We start from the raw sequence: 12,212 nt of genomic DNA, 5'->3' as shown, positions 1-12,212 counted from the left end.
CTCAAACAGAATGGCATATGATCAGAACCAGGTTGGAGAAAAACTTTATAACGCTTTGCACAGTAATTAAATGGAGTTGCCTTGCATTTCACTACGAGAGCAGATTCGTTCAAGCAAATTCGAAGGCAGGTTTGCAGATGGGAAAGCAAGCAAGGAAGCTCCGTTCTTGTGCATGTGAAAGGCTGCACTTGAAAAAGAAAGCAGTTTCTGCCCAGTCTCGAACTGGGGACCTTTCGCGTGTTAGGCGAACTTGATGACCACTACACTACAGAAACCAGCCGAGGCTACCGTACTGCAGCTCAGTGGCATCCAGCACTGAAAGTTGAAGCAATTCTACGTTTCACCTTTCTGTTTCCAATAGCTTGTTATTGTCCAGCGAAATTAACATCTTGAAAACGTAAAAAAAAACACGTGAAATTGATGACAAAATATAGACAAGGATGTCGTCAATGTTTGGACCGTAGGGCGAGGTGGAATAAGCTGGGACGACTTTCCCCGCAGCATAACGGCTGCGACATGATCTTATGGAAGGGTTGTAAACTGAGTATTTATGTGTTTTACCCAAGTTGGGGTGAGTTGAAAAAAAGCGAGAGCATCGGTTTAATGTGAGTGGGCTGAAATTAACAAAGGACCTGAGGCACATTTCCCACACGGAAGGTTGTGCGTGTTTGGAATGAGCTACCAGAGGAAGTGGAGGAGGCTATTACACTCAGAAAATTGCAAAGGTAATCGGATGAGTTTCTGGATAGGATGGGTTTAGCGGGTTTGGGACCAAATGCTGGGGAACGGGACTTGTTTAACTTTGGCTGTGTGGTGAGCATGGACGAGATACACCGAAGTATCTGATTCCACGCGGTGTACCCCAATACCGTCGTGTTGCTTCCACCGGCTTTAAAGGATTACTTTTTAGCAGAGCTTGCCGTCGCAGTCTGTGGCACAATCGTTTCGTCTGTTCGACTGCTCACGGGAAAGGTAGTATTGTGAAACACTGCAGAAACGAACGACTTCCTTACTTTTGCTCCGACTGACCATACTCCGTGAAATTTTCCCAGACCCTCAGTTGAGGATTTTTGCTGCTGGAAGTTACCTCAGAAACCCTGTTAACTCGTAATGTACTGAGCGAATCGCAAAACAGTAAGCATTTAACACGGAACACAAACAAAACTGGCATGCCTAATGCATTTTCAGACACAGAGATGCATGAATGCTAAATGTGAGACAGTCCGAGGGCATGAGTCATAAAGTAATCTCACAACTAACAACAGGGCAATTCCAAACTACTCTTTCAAACATACTGCAGCCTTAGTGCACCAACACTTCCCAGACAATGCTGAAAAGAGAGAAAGAAAGAACATAATAAGAATGGGCCATAAAAAGTGAATTTCACCAATCACAGTCTCGATGAGATTCCCTTTCCGTTCCGATGCCTCCAGGACGGAAATGAAGGAAATGGGAGAAATTCAATAACATGTGACATCGAAATTCATTGGATCGATTTTCCCATTGACCAGAAAACCAAATAACGACGAGTCGAGTCACCACATTACGAGTTAACAGGGTTTCTGAGGTAACTTCCAGCAGCAAAAATCCTCAACTGTGGGTCCGGGGAAATTTCATGGAGTATGGTCAGTCGGAGCAAAAGTAAGGAAGTCGTTCCTTTCTGCAGTGTTTCATCACAACAGCGATGAAATAACAGTCTCCATTCGGTTCCAGTAAACGCTCAAATTGCCTGGAACAGCAGACCTGTTTGCGATTTTCCGCGTGGCACTGTCCCACACCACAGTTAATACCCCGGGAAGCAAACCAATTTTACTTTTGTTTTCAACATCAATACAGTGGGGGCGGAAACAGCATTTTAACAAGCTGCAGCATTGGAGTTAAACAGCAGAAATGGCAGTGGCGGGATTCGAACCCGCGCCCCTTTCAAGACTGGAACCTGGATCCAGCGCCTTAGACCGCTCGGCCACACTACCAGCCGACCGCACAGCCCTTTTTCTTGCATTTCCAATTGTGCCCCTGCATAACAACAGACGCAAAGTCACATGAAAAGGGTTCCATGATCCCTCTCCGACTCGCATAGCTGCTGGGATGTGCCCGGCTGCAATGTCAATGTCGCAGCAGATAATGATAGCCCATCAATCCAGACAAAAATCAATTTTAAGCTGAGTCTATCTTCTCGGACTCTTTTCAGCTACAAATGTATCTGTGAGTGCGTGACAATATATGTTCGCTTATGATTTGGTCAAATAACCATGAGCTGCTTGACATTACTGCAATTTCGATTCTTGCTTTGCTAAATGATTTCACCCATTGCTCGAAAAAGGACGACTTTCACGTTTACACGGAACACAAAACACACCGGACTACAGGGAAAATGCACAAAGCTGAGCAGGCCGTGTTCCAAATCATACCGTGCAGCATTTATTCAGTCACTGTGTCTGTTTTGCAGAATAAGGGTCCCAAAGAAAGTTCTCTACCCTAAAACCGGAAGTCGCATTACATTCCGAGAGCGACAGATCACATTGTGAGGATGCTCTGCCCTCGGAGCCTGTTCGAGATGACACTTTCCGTGCCTTTTACCTTAAACGTGCAATTTGCTGCAGAGATGTTCACTCCTGGACATGAGCCACATGGATACCAAGTGAGTCGGAAACCTGTGCGGGAATCGACGAGAAGCGACTCAATACATTTTGCTAACTTCCATGGTGCTTATTAGAAATGGCGTTTCTGTTCACCTCAATCTAAAAGGCAGTTTCTGAACATAGTAACAGAACTCAAAAGGTAATTACCTCACCCCACCGCCACTCCGGAAGAGGTGCTAACTGCCCTTGATTGCTTTTTGTTCTCGATGTGAAGAGCTCACACTCCTGAGTCACCTTCACGTCTCTGTTTGCTGAGTGAATCACAAAGAAGGAGTTTCACCAGAGCTTCAATTGCCACACTTCTCCACTCGCCCTCTCCGTGAACATTTTCCTGCTCGTCAGTGATTTAAAGAAAATCAAATGGATGCGATGTCATTCTGTAGCCTCTCTGTCGATTCCTCCGTTACAGTTCCAACATGGCTTAGATCTCGGGGCGCACCTTAATACTAGCGACGCTATGACAGCACAGGTCCGGAGGTTCCTCTCAGAGTGTATGTTTTTTTTTCATTGCTGTTGCTGATTGAATGAGCCACTAACGTGCGAACTGCTCCAAAACATGATTCAGGACCTCCGGTGCCAAATCTCGCGCGTTGAATAACGACAGACAGCTTCCAAATGAAGCCTTTCAGAGACGACTTTGGGGTACGTTTGACAGACAGACAAGTTCAGGAATTCGTGGTGCGCTGTGACACCAGCGCATCAGCTTCTTCCCTGCCTTTGAACCGGGTCGCCTGCGCAAGGAATGCAAATGCGGTACTGCTTTTCGTGGAAGGATCAGAACGCGGCAACTACACTCTCAAACAGAATGGCATATGATCAGAACCAGGTTGGAGAAAAACTTTACAACGCTTTGCACAGTAATTAAATGGAGTTGCCTTGCATTTCACTACGAGAGCAGATTCGTTCAAGCAAATTCGAAGGCAGGTTTGCAGATGGGAAAGCAAGCAAGGAAGCTCCGTTCTTGTGCATGTGAAAGGCTGCACTTGAAAAAGAAAGCAGTTTCTGCCCAGTCTCGAACTGGGGACCTTTCGCGTGTTAGGCGAACGTGATGACCACTACACTACAGAAACCAGCCGAGGCTACCGTACTGCAGCTCAGTGGCATCCAGCACTGAAAGTTGAAGCAATTCTACGTTTCACCTTTCTGTTTCCAATAGCTTGTTATTGTCCAGCGAAATTAACATCTTGAAAACGTAAAAAAAAACACGTGAAATTGATGACAAAATATAGACAAGGATGTCGTCAATGTTTGGACCGTAGGGCGAGGTGGAATAAGCTGGGACGACTTTCCCCGCAGCATAACGGCTGCGACATGATCTTATGGAAGGGTTGTAAACTGAGTATTTATGTGTTTTACCCAAGTTGGGGTGAGTTGAAAAAAAGCGAGAGCATCGGTTTAATGTGAGTGGGCTGAAATTGACAAAGGACCTGAGGCAAATTTCCCACACAGAAGGTTGCGCGTGTTTGGAATGAGCTACCAGAGGAAGTGGAGGAGGCGATTACACTCAGAAAATTGCAAAGGTAATCGGATGAGTTTCTGGATAGGATGGGTTTAGCGGGATTGGGGCCAAATGCTGGGGAACGGGACTTGTTTAACTTTGGCTGTGTGGTGAGCATGGACGAGATACACCGAAGTATCTGATTCCACGCGGTGTACCCCAATACCGTCGTGTTGCTTCCACCGGCTTTAAAGGATTACTTTTTAGCAGAGCTTGCCGTCGCAGTCTGTGGCACAATCGTTTCGTCTGTTCGACTGCTCACGGGAAAGGTAGTATTGTGAAACACTGCAGAAACGAACGACTTCCTTACTTTTGCTCCGACTGACCATACTCCGTGAAATTTTCCCAGACCCTCAGTTGAGGATTTTTGCTGCTGGAAGTTACCTCACAAACCCTGTTAACTCGTAATGTACTGAGCGAATCGCAAAACAGTAAGCATTTAACATGGAACACAAACAAAACTGGCATGCCTAATGCATTTTCAGACACAGAGATGCATGAATGCTAAATGTGAGACAGTCCGAGGGCATGAGTCATAAAGTAATCTCACAAATGTGTAACAAAACACCTTAGCTGTGCTGGCTCTCTGCAGAGATAAATGTGCTTCTCTTTTCGTATCATTCTCTTGCCTTCTCCCTGTAACTCTACACATTTTTACTTTCAACATGAACATTGAATTAGTTTTTCAAAAACTCGATTGAAACTGCGTCTTTGTCAATGTCAGACTCTAACCATTCCCTTTGTGAAAACATTTCTCCTCATGTACATTTTTCTTCTTTTCCTAATGTCTTTAAAACTGCCGAATCGTTCTCGATCCTTTCAGGCGTAGGGATCATTCCCCCTTCCTTATTCCCTCTGTCTAACCCACTTATGTCTTGGAAAGGTTTAACCAGGCCAGCTTTTGGCCTTCTGCTCTCCAAGGAGACCTGTCCCAACTTTCCAAATGACCTTTATTGTTGACATTCCTCGTACACAGCACCATTCTCATCAACCTGCTCCGCGCTGTTTTCAATCATTTCACATCCCCACTTCCTGAAGTTTCACAACCAGAACAGTGCAATTATCCAGATGGTTGATTTAATCAGAGGGAATTCTGTGGGTGAACATCCTCTAACACTTGTTTGACTTTCACCACATGTGGTACTGTGCCATGCCCACAACAATGACACTTCTGATCCCAAAACTCAAAGGTATTTCAAAGGGCGCAACTTAATGATTTACATCTTTTTATCAAACAGTTGATAGAACGACCGAGCAACAGTGAAACCAAACAACCAAGGCTCGATGGCGATTTGAAGTCAGACATTCTCCCATGCCAGCATTAACACCAGCTTCTAAGTGAAGATCGTGCCCTAGACACTCTTACATTTCCAACACCAAACCAGCTGAGATTCTTTCAGGTCCAAATACATCCCAATTTGTTCTCAGATTTCTAAGCATCCAAGTATATAAAGAATATCGCCTTGTCATTCCATCTCCTTGTTCACGGGACAGTGCTGTTTATCCCTTCTGTTTGGACTAAGTTGTCTCCATCGGCAGAGTATTCAGCTATTTCCCTCCACCGACAAGCAGTGTGAGGAGAGGCAAGTGTGGTTACACTCTAAAGCTCGCTCTCATCGGCACAGCCAGTTCCATCAAGTGCTGGGAATCAGCAAGTTTGATTAGGAACTTCCTGCAAATATCATTTATCTGAGCCAACGATAAAGATGTTAAGCTGGCGGGTAAGACTCAAATGTACTCCGGAATCTTTACCCTCAGGTAAATTCATGTGAGGGCATTTTTGTGCAGCCTGTTTGTTGTTCAAAATCCATCTTCACACAGCAATCCTGCAGAAAGGCTTTTGCAACAGTAACATCAGCTTCTTTGCTGCAATCGAGCAGCAGTTAACATCTGAGCCCCAACTTTCCCAGATAAAGACAATCCGAGTGAAAGTCTCACTCACTGAGAGCCATCCCCATGTCCCTGAGCTGCGGGGCTGCAGACAGTTTAACGCAGAAGGTAGGGTTAACAATGAGACTTTGTTTCACCATCAGCCACTCTGTCCCAGAGACAGGAAGAGGGACAGCATCAATGTGTGGCGTCACTCGCGCGCCGACAGAAGCTGTTCAGCCCATCGAATCCATAACGACTCTCTGACGCTTGTATATCCCTGTGGTTATTCACAGTTGATGATGTATGTCTTAATAATGTGGAGCTGTGCTTGGATCGCAATTCTGTCTCCAACAAATTGATGGAATTGTAATTCACAGATTTTCATTTCACAGGGAGAACACTGCTGTGTGAAACGGCGTGGGGAATAACTGCAGGGCGTCATGCGCATAGAGACCTCTACGACATCTGATGTGTCTCATCTTCACCAGTTTATTCCCAGCTCTGGCAAGAGATTTTGTGAGTCAGATCAGAGCACACCGACAGAGAACAGGTAAAGAGCTTCCAGTACTTCACAAGTGTGTTTCCTCATTTGTGTAAATTTCCCGTGTGTATCGGTATGAAATATTCATTTCAGATACATTGAATGAAAGGATGCAGAAAGTGAAACAACATGTAATGCGTAGAATGGAGAATTATTATGGAGAAACACTGGCGAATACAGTACACACAATGAAACATGGAATTGTCAACGAGTAGAGGATGTTTTCAATCCATTAATTTCATGGTTATGAGCCCAATACGCTCCCGCTGGGCCGCTATGTTAGCGCTGACCATAGCAGTTTCACACAGACTTCAGCTTTTTGTCTGGCGTGTGGCATGTACCTCAGAGGATGATTTCAAAAGGTCTTCACGATTATTGTGTGACACACTGTGGTGCAGATGTGTCCCGGTTGTGTCAATGCAACCTGTGACTAACTTGCCACATTCTGTTAATTTAACTGTGATTTCACTCAAAATCACAAAATATGTCACAGTGCAAAGTGAGGCCATGCAGCCCACCTTCACTGTGCTGGCACCAAACAATAGGGAAGCGTCTGTGTAGTTTGATTGATTGACTTTATTTGATTGTCACGAGAACAAAAGCAGGAACCAGGAACTGCTTATCTTGTTTCTTAAGACAGGCGTGAAAATTTGCACAGCATAAATACATCTCCCTGCTGTTAGTGAAATGATGAACAGCACAGTACAGTGCACAGAATATGGTCTGATCTCTGGGTTATGGGCTCAGCACGCTCCAACTGGGACCCTCTGCTCACAGGATTTGAAAACAAACAAAGGAATGACTCAGTGACAAAATCTGTTGAAACGGATTCTGTGAGGAATTGAAAGCAATGGAATGAGAAGCCCCACTGAGAGCGGGATGTAACATTATCTGTGAAGGGATTGTTTTCCAGACACGAGGAGAGAGCGCAGTGCTGTTTCCATGGGTCAATCAGGATAGATAGATTGAATCAGCGTCGAATGTTATTGTCGGGTGTCCTGTCGCTTAGACATACTGCACCTCTTGCACAATGGTGCAAAATTTCGGACGTTTTGTGTAGAGGGGACAACTTCAAAATCGTTAATGAGGCAAAATGCACAAATGAGCAAAACAACAAAGCAACCACAGAAACTGGTGTTAGGTGACGAGGTAAATCTAATGTAAAACAGCAAAACACAAAGGATTCACCCTGTGCTGTATTCTGCTCTCTTTGGTGTTCTTTGCCGCTCTGGGTAACTGTTCAAAATGTCCGATATTTGTCCCATAAAACGTCTGATCGTTTCATTGGTTTTAACAGTGTAAAAATACCACATTCAAACTTGATTGGGGCATAATTTAAACTAATTGGCCGGATTTGAATTTGTTTTTTTTGTATCCATATATCGGAATTGATTTTTCAGAAAGAAAAAAATCATTTTAGAAGATGATTCCAGAATTGTTGAAAAACCACGTGCCAGCACACAAGGAACGAATTTAACAGAGACAGGGATTCTGGGCTGCGTGGATAGAGAGGCAAAAGTGACTCACTCACGAATTGTTCAGCGTTCATCAGAAAGAAATTGCATAACACCAGCAACTGAACATGTTAAGTGTAAGAAAAGCTTGTGGTGTTGAAAGGTGTAGCAGCTGGTTCTCCGTGAAATACTACGGATTGTTAATGTACTGAGCTGTTTGTTTTAGCTTTGCATTACATGGAAGCCGGTTAGCTCAGTCCGCTGGCGAACTGGTATATGGGATAGAGTGAGAAGAACAACGTGGGATTAATTGTCGCACAGTCTCAGGTTGCCATAAGGATCATCAGCTCCTCCGCTCACGTGATCTGTAATACGATGTGACTGGTGAGGAGAAATGGACCTGTCAATGTCAAGCATCATTATCATTGCCATCTGTTGCCTTGAACATTTGTTCACAATGACAAGGAACGGGACTGAGTCCATTTAATACTCACTGATCTCTGTCCGAAAAATCCAGCGACAAGACTTGTCCTTATTTCTGTTTGAACCCTCTGTTCCACACAGCAGCAAAACTATTTGTCATGAATTTACCAGATACGCTGACAACATTCAATCTACCCAAAGAGATAAAACTAATTCCTTTCGAATGGTTGAATGAGCTGTGTGAGTTTGCAGCAAACAGGATTCTATGAAACAAGTTGAACAGCCTTTTCAAGAATGTAATCCAGTGCAGTGTCAGAGATTTGAAAAAGGTCATCAAGCTAAAATATCACCTCTGTTTCTCGATCCACATATGGATAATTACCTGGTGAATATGTGCAGTTTTACGGTTAATAATTGACTCCCTTCCCAAAGACAGAACAATCCCACAAATCAGAAACTGGCGTTTTCGAATAGATTCTGCTTTATTTGACATTATTCTTCAACTACACTTCAGTCTAATGTTCCAATAATTCCTGATCAAAGTCAGTAAATGCAGCTTTAGATAAGGATTGAAATTACAACTGCGGCATGTTTACACGCTGTTAAGGACCAAACGCTGATCAGTTGCTCCACTGGAGCCCACCGGCAGTAAGCCTATAACGTGCCCTACTCGTACCGCTGGGACCTTCGACCCGCCTGTTCTACTTTTGCTGTGGTTCTGAAATTAATGCTAAGGCAGAAGAGGAGGAACTGATCTGGACCTGTGATTATTCGAGCATCAGGTTCAGGAACCGGGACACAGAAAAATGGGATTTAAAACTGGGTTTCTGTGGCTCGCTGCGTTGTTTACAATGTGACATTATCGATGTCGCAGGGCTTCTCATTGGGTCGGCTTCAATTTAGCACAGAATTCGATTCATCGACACTTCCCGAACTTCCTTCTGCAAGTTCCTACCGACAACATGAAACATACTGCACTCATCACCAAACTTCACCATGGCTACTTCCAAGGACATGTTGCACAGTTTTCGTGAATACTGAAGATATAAGAATGTTATACAGAGAAAGTTAAATTTCAGTTTAAATTGTAAAGTGATAAGAATCCAGGGTAAGATACTGAATGTCCCAAATTCATGTTTATTACTGTGGCCAGAACTCTAGCCAGGCAATGGGGAAATCTGTCCCTGAATCCCCAATACCTACTCGGCCGTTTGCTCCATGTGCCCAGTTGGAAACCTGTGGGAAGGAGCATACAGTCTGAGAGAGCGCCTGGGAGAATCCTCCACTGTCTGATCTAAAGCTACAACAGGAGCTGTGTATTCCAGCTGTGAGAGCAGTGGGATAAAGGGGAGGTCCTTGGTATTCCGTGGTGGAGATTCACAGGGTTCTCATGATGTTATTGTTTAAAACCCTCTGTCAGAAACAGCACAGACAGGAATAGGAGAGGGGCCATTTCACCCACCAGTGCTACCGCGCCATTTGATATCCTTATGGCTGACCGAACACGTCAATGTCTTTTCCCAACCCACCCACAACAACCTGTCGCCCAAAGGGAAAAAGACACTGAATAAACCGAAAACCTCTGTGTAACTGTGGGAGGGAAATGTGTTTCGAGACAGTGGGCTTCTGCAATGGGTTTTATGAAAGAACAGCCGATTGTGGGCTGATCATATTTCAAATGATACGATTCCTTCAAAACTCGCCACCCAGAAAGTGAGGAAACTTCTCCGGTCAGGAGCAGGGACGAGAATTCCAGACGATGGGAACTGATGCTGAGTCAGTGGAACAATCATTGATTCAGCTGAAATCCGAACTAAACTCCGATTCTGGTGGGACTCAAGCCCACAAACTTTGAATCGCAATCTTAACAATGCAGCAGATGTCCAACACGTCTCTCATTGTGCCACAGAGCTGCGCTAGCCTCCATTTTACTGCACCCAAAGTAATGGTGTTCAAGTTTTTCATCAAACATCTGTTTATCCTCGCCTCACTTTCCAGTAACTAGTCCTTATCCGTGAATGCTACAGCTCCTAAAGTGTACGGCCGAATACTCCTGAAGACACCACACGTTCAAAGAGTGAGGTCTACACAAATAACACTCTCAGGATGTAAACATTCTTCCTAAATCTTCTCTGAACATCCTCTCTCTTGCATTTCATCTATAGCCCTGGTTATTAACACTTCCCATAAGAAGTTTCTTCCTGTCACACATATCTATCCCCTTTCTGTGCACGTTAGTAAATTCCTCTCTCAGCTTTCTCCGCTCTCAGGTAAAGAGCCCCAGTCGAGCTCTGCAGTGGTGAGAGTGGAGTGCTTTAAAAGCACAGCAGGTCAGGCAGCATCCGAGGAGCAGGAGAATCGATGTTTCGGTCATAAGCCCTTCATCAGGAATGAAGATTTTGAGTCGAGATTGAGGGAGATGAATGGGGTTGGTGGTCAGGTGATGGGAAAGTGGATGAAGGTGAGGGAGAATGTGATAATTCAGAGGAGGGATTGATGGACGTGTCCAGAGAGCAGTGGCTAATTGGGACTGGGATAATGATGGGGAGGCGAAATGAGGAAGCTGTTGAAATACAGATTTATCCCGTCTGGTTGCAGGGTCCTAAGGTGAAATATGAGACGTTCTTCGTCCAGGCATCGGCTGGTAATGAAATAGCGGTGGCTTGTGCCCGAAACATGGATTCTTCTGCTCCTCAGATCCTGTCTTATGTGTTGTGATTTTGCAGCACGACACTTTCGACTCTGAGCTCCAGCACCTTCAGCCCTCACTTTCGCTTATCTTTGCAGGAGGAATAGTCGAGCTCAGGCACCACCTTGGTAAATCTCCTCTGACCACCCTCCAGTGCAAACACACGTTTCCCGAAGGCTGTCAATCAGAACAGAACAAAATTATCAAAAGAAAAGCAGAAATATCTGAACAAAATCAGCAGGTTTAGTGCATCGGGGAGAGATTTCCGAGGCAAACCATCCACCTTTGGAACGAATGATATGTGTAGGTGGGGCAGGAACGTGAAAGAAGGTGTACAGTATCTAAAATAATTGAACTCGATACTGGGTATTGAAGATTTCACAGTCTCTCAGCAGGAAATGACGTGACACTCTTTCAACTCGCGCTGTGCAATGCGGGAGGTCTGCAGGAGACCAAACTGAAATGGAGACATGGGAACACAGTGGGGTGATGCAGTGACAGGAACCTGGAAGCTCATGGTCTTTTTTTGCTTGCAGTTAGAACGAAGGTGCACACATGTTTGTTACCCGCTCTGTTTTTCTCTCCCCAGTCTGGACGAGATCACATTGTGAGCTGGAAAATCTGTTTGCTAAATTGAGTGATGGGCAGATAAATCAATGAACCTTTCACAGTGAGGAGAGACCTCATAAACGATCAGCATTACACCCGAGGTCAAGAAGGATTGGACGATGGCGTACAGAGCGAAAGTTTCCTGCATAGTGCCGGTATTCAGTGGTATGGGCTAGTGGGAAAGGGCAGAATGTATATCTTCCTGAGCTACCTGCTCTAAAAACAGCTCACTACAGAGCAAAAGTATTTAATGATTTTCATTCCAACACTGACACTAGGTACAGCTTGCAGAATTCACGTGTTTGCACTATCGCTGTCACTCTGTCTCCGCGGGAGCAGTAGTACTCCCCACGTTGATTAAAACAGAACAGTTCTTCCTGTGAAATGTCCCTTCGAGAATGGAAGGACAGCTATTAATAACAATCACTGAACTGTCCAAACTCCATTTCAAATAACTTGACCCATAGCCTTGTATGTCTTGGCA

At 44.7% G+C, this 12,212-nt stretch overlaps 1 non-coding gene across 1 annotated transcript; it reads right to left on the bottom strand.

The window, feature by feature from the left end:
- Positions 1 to 1,891: 1,891 nt before the first annotated feature.
- On the bottom strand, positions 1,892 to 1,973 carry trnal-cag (transfer RNA leucine (anticodon CAG)). The gene has a single exon. It is a non-coding gene; the product is annotated as a tRNA-Leu (tRNA).
- Positions 1,974 to 12,212: the final 10,239 nt, after the last annotated feature.

The sequence above is a fragment of the Chiloscyllium punctatum genome, chromosome 31 (assembly GCF_047496795.1).
Source record: "Chiloscyllium punctatum isolate Juve2018m chromosome 31, sChiPun1.3, whole genome shotgun sequence".
Classification (NCBI taxonomy): Eukaryota; Metazoa; Chordata; class Chondrichthyes; order Orectolobiformes; family Hemiscylliidae; genus Chiloscyllium; species Chiloscyllium punctatum.
The sequence above is the reverse complement of the archived record's forward strand: the minus strand, read 5'-3'. Positions and strand labels throughout refer to the sequence as shown.